Here is a 6,059-nt window from a genome sequence, read left to right as displayed (position 1 = left end):
CGACAGCGCCCGGGAGCACGGCTCGCAGGCAGGCGGCAAGGGGCGACCGAGCGCGGCCGGTGAGTGGCCCGGGGCCAGGGGCAGCTGGGCTGAGGCCCCGGCCGAGTCTGGGCGGAGGGCTCGGGACTCGGCGTGGACAGCTGCCTCCGCTCCGCGTCTGTGTGGCCGGTGCACTGGGCCGCCCCCGTGCTGAAGGTCACCTTCACTGGCACCCCCGGCTACGGCCCGGACTTTGCACGTGGGGCCCGTGGAAGGGCAGTCACGGCAGACACACGCGCGCAAGATCGTGGGGACACGTGCGCGCACACGCGGTTTGGTTTCAGGGTGCGCCGCCGCCGCAGGCGGATTGGAATCGGCGGCCCCACCCCCCTCCGCGCCCCTACTTGGGGAGCCCTCGGGGCTGGGGACGCTGACACTTGCGGCCCAGTCTCTTTCTGGTCCTTCTTGTCCTGAACGTTCCTGTGCGACAGAGCTGCAGCCCAATGAGTGAGGTTCAGTTTGGAGCTGCCCAAACTTGGGACTGTGGGAAGAGCGCAAGTTGGGGTTTATGTGTTTTGTGGGGGTGTCTTTCGTACACTCTTACAGACAAGGGCTTACTCTCAGGTCGTCCGGCTATGGCTCCATTCTTTCAGTTATTGGCCGCCACTTGATATGGGTACTGGGGTCCTATCTGTGTGTGGGGGCAAAGCCTAGCTCTTTGGCAGGGGAGGTGTTTGTGCCTGAACTTGATCATTAACCTGCCTTATTGCGAAAAGTGGGTCAGACCAGAGCTGCTGTTTTTTAAGGCAAAGGTCATTAGCGTGGAGTGGAGTTCCCAGCTCTCCCCCGTGGGGGCTGTGTTGGTACTGGCTTTGGGAGTGGCCGAGGCTTGTCCAGGGGTGGGGCCGACTTCTCTTGTACTTTGCCTGCGTCCTTTCTGTTATTTTCACGCAGTCTCAGACCCCAGTTTTGAAGCTGGAAGCCCCTTCCTAGGCCTCCTCACGTCTCCTCATGGCCAGACTGGTCCTTTCCAGCCAGGATTGTCAGTGGGAGTGCAGACCCATTTTCTCTCTTCTCCACAGCTCTCCACCATGGGAACCTGTCTCAGCTCATCATCCTCATTGTTCCTGGCTTCAGTGAGCAGACGAGGGCTGACTTGGGAGTAAGGATGGGTCTAACACTTGATAAACTCTTTCCCATCACAGTGGATTTACCTTGCCTAGACAAGGCCAGGGCTTGGGCAGAACAAGAAATGCTGAAAATATCAGCATACCAACTGATGTGGTTCTGAATCCATGGGCAAGCTGGACAGGAGGAGGTCAGGGCTGGCTGGTTTCCCCACCATCAAAGAGATCTGAAGAGATATGAATGAAGCAGCTTAGCCAAGGTCATAGTGATTTCATTGTCGAGGGAGCATTTGGATTTCCAGTTTATGACCAGCAGGCCAAACCTACCCCAGTCTGACCTAGAGGGAACTGAGACAGGCGTGCTGGTTTATCATGTGTGTGATTCAGGGAACTTAGGAACTGGAACGGTGGAGGATTTTTAGTACCCATAATGAAGTTCCTTTCTTAGTTAATGTACTCAGGATGAGGGGAGCTGGATTGGGGTCAGGTCATAGCTCTTCACCTTGGGGTACAGGGCTTCCTAGTGTGTAGGTTCTTGGTTTCTGTGTCCCCAGAAAAGCTGGTTTAGATGGCTGAGACACACTTTACGCCATTTTGGATCTGTTCAAAGGGAAGGAACATTAATAGAGCTCCCTCCCGTTGTGTTCCCCTGGTCAGACTTTTATGTGGGTATCAGACTGCAGGCTTCGATCCTCAGCCCCTATTTCTGGAAGCTCTCCAGTGTCTTTGAGGAGGGGATCAAGCAAGACAGGCAAGGGTCAGTTACCTTCTTAGGAATAAAGTAGCTTTTAGGGGTTAAGAGAACAGGCAGGTTTTTCAAGTTCATAGTGGTGTGTCAAGTTCCTTCTGCACAGGGGAGGGCTCCCTGTATTGGGCGTGGAAACTGAAGGGGAATGGCAGACTAGGGGAGAACTAAGGGGTTATAAGCTCTCCAGCAGGATCTTTTTTGTTTGTTTGTTTGGTTTTTTGAGACAGGTTTTCTCTGTAGCTTTGTAACCTGTCCTGGAACTTGCTCTGTAGACCAGGCTGGCCTCAAACTCACAGAGATCTGCCTGTCTCTGCCTCTCAAGTGCTGAGATTAAAGATGTGCAACACCCCTGCCTGGCCCTCCAGCAGGATCTTAAAGGTCTTTTGAGTGGTGTCTGGGAAAACAGTGAACCACACTTGAACTTGAAGGTGTGGGGAAACAGGAAGGAGGCAAACAGGGTCTTCTGCCTTTATCCTCTTGTCTTAAAGGCCTGGGTCCCTAGAATGGGATGATGTATCTTTTGGGGTTCTACTTCCTGCTCTAGCCTCACCTGCTGATTCCTTAGCTAGGGTGTGGCCTGGCCCTGGCATGGTCTCTGCAGACTCTGTTAGACTGGGGAGGTACACACAGGCTGCTTGTGGTTGCTAAGATTCTTTTTAAGTCCTGTCTGTGACCATCTCTGGCCAGTGGGGTCTTTGTGCTTCAGGCCCAGGGAGGGCACACACTCTTGCCATCCTGATCTGTCCGTCTGGAATAAGTTAGCATGTGCGCTAAGTGCCCTTCTGGCCGCTGATCCCATTCTGCAGAGGACTGCCTTTTTTTACTTTCCCAGAATCCTAGGTCCTCAGAGGTGCCCCTGGGAATAGAGACCTGGGGCCATCTTACGACAGCTTCAAGGAACAAGGCACTGCTTCAGCCTGGTCCCTTGGGGAGCATGACAATAGATTGTACTCTAAAAGTGGTGCCCAGAGACCTGGGTTTGTGCTTCTGACACACCTACCTTTTCCTAGACTTAGCTGCATCGCCTTTTGCTTCTGTGACCTTGGACAGCTCACTTATTAGTCTTGTGGCGCTTCAGTTTCCTTGAGTGAGTTGGGATGGTGATCTGAACATACTTCTGGGGAGAGGGCCTGGAGGGAACACTGGCCCCAGTGGGAACTAGAATGGTGACACTCTTAACATCTTTTGACATCATTACCAGTCTGCCTGTTCCCCTCCCAGGGTTAGGATGTGTTTGCGGAGGGGTTAGAAGGAATGGAGTGGACCTAGCCCCTCTTGTCCCAGGTCATAGTGTGAGGCTTAGAACCTGCTAGGGTTAAAGAGGAGCCAAAGGTTTGCTTAGCCATTCCAGGGATTGTAGGGACCTGCGGTGGGAGCCTAACTGCCCTTCCCACGCCCATTCTGGTTAGTATGGATGCCAGAGCAGTTCTAACTGGGCCCTGGCAACAAGTCAGAGGCCCTGTGAAGGCTCCCTGGCGAGGCTGGGCATGCTGCTTCTGCACAGTGCAATGGCCTTCAGCCTCCTGCTGGCAGCTCTGTTTTCCCTGGGGGAGACATTTGGTTTTCTCCTGGCAGCGCACAGACTGCTGGGAAGGGAAGAGGTAGTCTGCCAGCTTCTTGGTGCAGCGTGGAGTCCTGAGGCATGGGTGCAGTTGTCCTCTGGGAGATTGAGGGCCCATCCCCCTTTCACTAGAATCAGTGACTCTCAGGAAGGGGCCAGCTGCCAGGTCACCTGCAGGGGGCAGCAGGAGCCAGAAGCCTCAGCCAGTCCCTTGACCTAGGAGGAAGAAGGCAGGGTGTGCTGTGTCGGCAGCTGGTGGACAAGGGGTGGCTGGCTATCTCATGGCCTGGGCCCGGATTTGTGCCAGCTGTTGTCAGCAGCTGGCTGAAGCGGTTCTGCCCACTACTACAGTGGGTGGAGCTGAGGAGAGGACCCCCTTGCTGAGCCCTGCTTCTGCCAGCCAGTCTTCTACACCTTCTATCCTAAGGGGCCCAGGTATCCCAAATGCCGGGTTCCTTTGCTCTCCTAATGGCTTCACTGGCAATAATCCCTTTTCTGAGGTGTGTAGAGAGGTGGGCCTGAATGCTGAGAGCAGTTCTTCTCAGGGTCCTGGAGCCTCTGGGGCCTCCTGGCCCACAGCCGTCCTTCTGGCCGACCTTGAGCAGAATGAGAGGCCCAGGGAATGTGCCCTTCCTGGGGCTGCCCCAGCAGGCCTGGCCCCACTGAAACCTGAAGCCAGTTGGAGCTCCAGCCCTGAGCCGACCAGCTGCATCACCACAAGGGTAGAAGCAGAGGCTGGAACAGGGGACAGAGTCAGCACCAGGCCTGGGCCTGGTCAGGGTAGCTGGCTACCTTGCTGCCATGGGAGTCCTGAGACTACAGAGCCAAGAAGAACGCAGCTGCTGACTGTACCAGGTGGGCTGTGGGACTTTGTGAACCTAATGACCAGAGAGATCACTTGGCATTAGTCCTGTGGTGGAGAGGACTTCAGGCCCCCTTGGAGGAAAGAAGAGGGCCAAGACTAGCTGTCCTGGGGTGCATTCTCTTAAATCTGACTCTCCCTGGCTTAGGAAATAGGGCTGGGGTCACCTTACCTTTTCTGCCGTCTTCTCTTGTCCTCTCAGAGCACAGGTTGTCTGTTGAGGTCCAGGCCTAACTGCCTACTTCTGTATCTTCAGAGCTAAAATCTGGGTCTCTATTGAGTGAGGGGCTTTGCAGCTTCTGTCTCCATTCTAGGGGATTGCCAACCTGGAAGGGCATCTACAGGGACCCAGCAAGGAGAGGCTTCTCCTATCCATACCCCTCCTTGTTGTCTTAGCAACCTAGCCACCACTGTCCTATCCTTGTCTGCTCTGTCCTTAGAGACACTTTGGGTGGGTTATTCATTTCTAAGGGCTGAAGCCTCCCTGCCAGGGGTTGCTGGGCCACTGAAAGAGCATTCTGTGTATCCTTTGGTTCTTAGATGGCAGCCCTGTTGGAGGTGCTCTGTTGTGGTACTGACAGCATTACTGGAGACCCAGCGTGAAATCTCCGGTTCACTTTAAAACTTTCTGGGTTTCACTCACCCTGTTTTGGTTAAAGGAGTAGGTACTGTATCCAAAATCCTGAAGGTAAAGGAAAGGGGTGAGACTTCTCTCCATGGCCTCTGGTGTGCCTCTCTGTTTTGAGTCTGCCTTCCTCCTTGAGGCCCTTGATTTATAGACAGATACTGTACAGCTTTGGGATCATGTACCCTGTTGCCACTCCTGGGGTCTGGATGGGCTGTGCTGACATCTAGAGCATAACTGTTCTGTCTGGAACAGGCCTGCTCAGAGCTGCAAGCCAAGGGGGCCACTCTGTGACAGACCAGTATTGGGGCCAAGGTCTCTGTTTGCCAAGTAGACATCCAGGCAGGCCTATGTTTAGCTGGAGGATTTCTGAGGAGGTCCTTGGCTTTCTAAGGGTGGAGAGGCCTTTCTTTGTTTTACTTAGTGCCTGGTGGGGAAGAATGAGACATTTTGTCATTTGCTTCTCTCTCCCCACAGCATGTTAAGTTGGGTGCTATTCATGAGTAGTGTGCTCTAATGTAGGCTAGCACTAATTAATTTGATATCTTTTCATTGAGCCAGGGTAAGACAGAAGGTGGAACAGAGGGCTGCTGGTGTGAACAGCTATCCACAGTGTAACATAAATGGCTACTCCTGAAGGCATTGCATGTATTCTAGCAGCCTTGGGGCTGCTGCTTCTACCAGTTAGGGTCATTTGGGCAGGTTCTGGGGAAGAGAGTTTATTCACCCAGGACATAAGAATGAGTTGGAAGGGACTGGGGAGATGGCTCAGTGGTTAAGAACTCTGATTGTTTTTTTAAAGATACGTTTTTAGAGCCTGACGGTGGAATTAAAGAATCCCAACACTTAGGAGGCAGAGGCAGGCAGATCTCTGAGTGTGAGGCCAGCCTGGTCTATGAAATGAGTTCCCGGAGAGGCTTCAAAACTACAGAGAAACCCTGTCTTGAAAAACCAAAAAAATAAAAAAGGATTCATGAACCAGTCACGAGTGCTAGAATGATCCCGCAGAAGCTTCAGAGTAGCTCAACAGTTATGATTGGTGGCATGTGTGTTTGTGTGTGTGGGGAAGAGTGCAGAGGTGAGAGGGAAGGCAGCTGCCTTAGACTGCTTCATACTTTTTTTTTTTTTTTTTTTTTTGGTTTTTCGAGACAGGGTTT

At 53.2% G+C, this 6,059-nt stretch overlaps 1 protein-coding gene across 4 annotated transcripts in view; it reads left to right on the top strand.

Annotated features, from left to right (window-relative positions):
- The first annotated feature begins 6 nt into the window (after positions 1 to 6).
- The window catches only part of Cluh (clustered mitochondria homolog), a 22,438-nt gene continuing 16,385 nt past the window's right edge, over positions 7 to 6,059 (top strand). Inside the window, exon 1 of one of the 4 annotated variants that reach the window (XM_005349569.2) lies at positions 7 to 59. The gene's annotated coding sequence lies outside the window, so the exon portion shown is untranslated. Of the gene's footprint in view, positions 60 to 3,725; positions 4,271 to 6,059 lie in introns of those variants that run through there. The other 3 variants (XM_026780286.1, XM_013347288.2, XM_026780287.1) reach the window with 3 other exon arrangements.

This window comes from Microtus ochrogaster, chromosome 7 (genome assembly GCF_000317375.1).
Source record: "Microtus ochrogaster isolate Prairie Vole_2 chromosome 7, MicOch1.0, whole genome shotgun sequence".
Classification (NCBI taxonomy): Eukaryota; Metazoa; Chordata; class Mammalia; order Rodentia; family Cricetidae; genus Microtus; species Microtus ochrogaster.
This window is presented reverse-complemented; position numbering and strand designations above follow the sequence as displayed.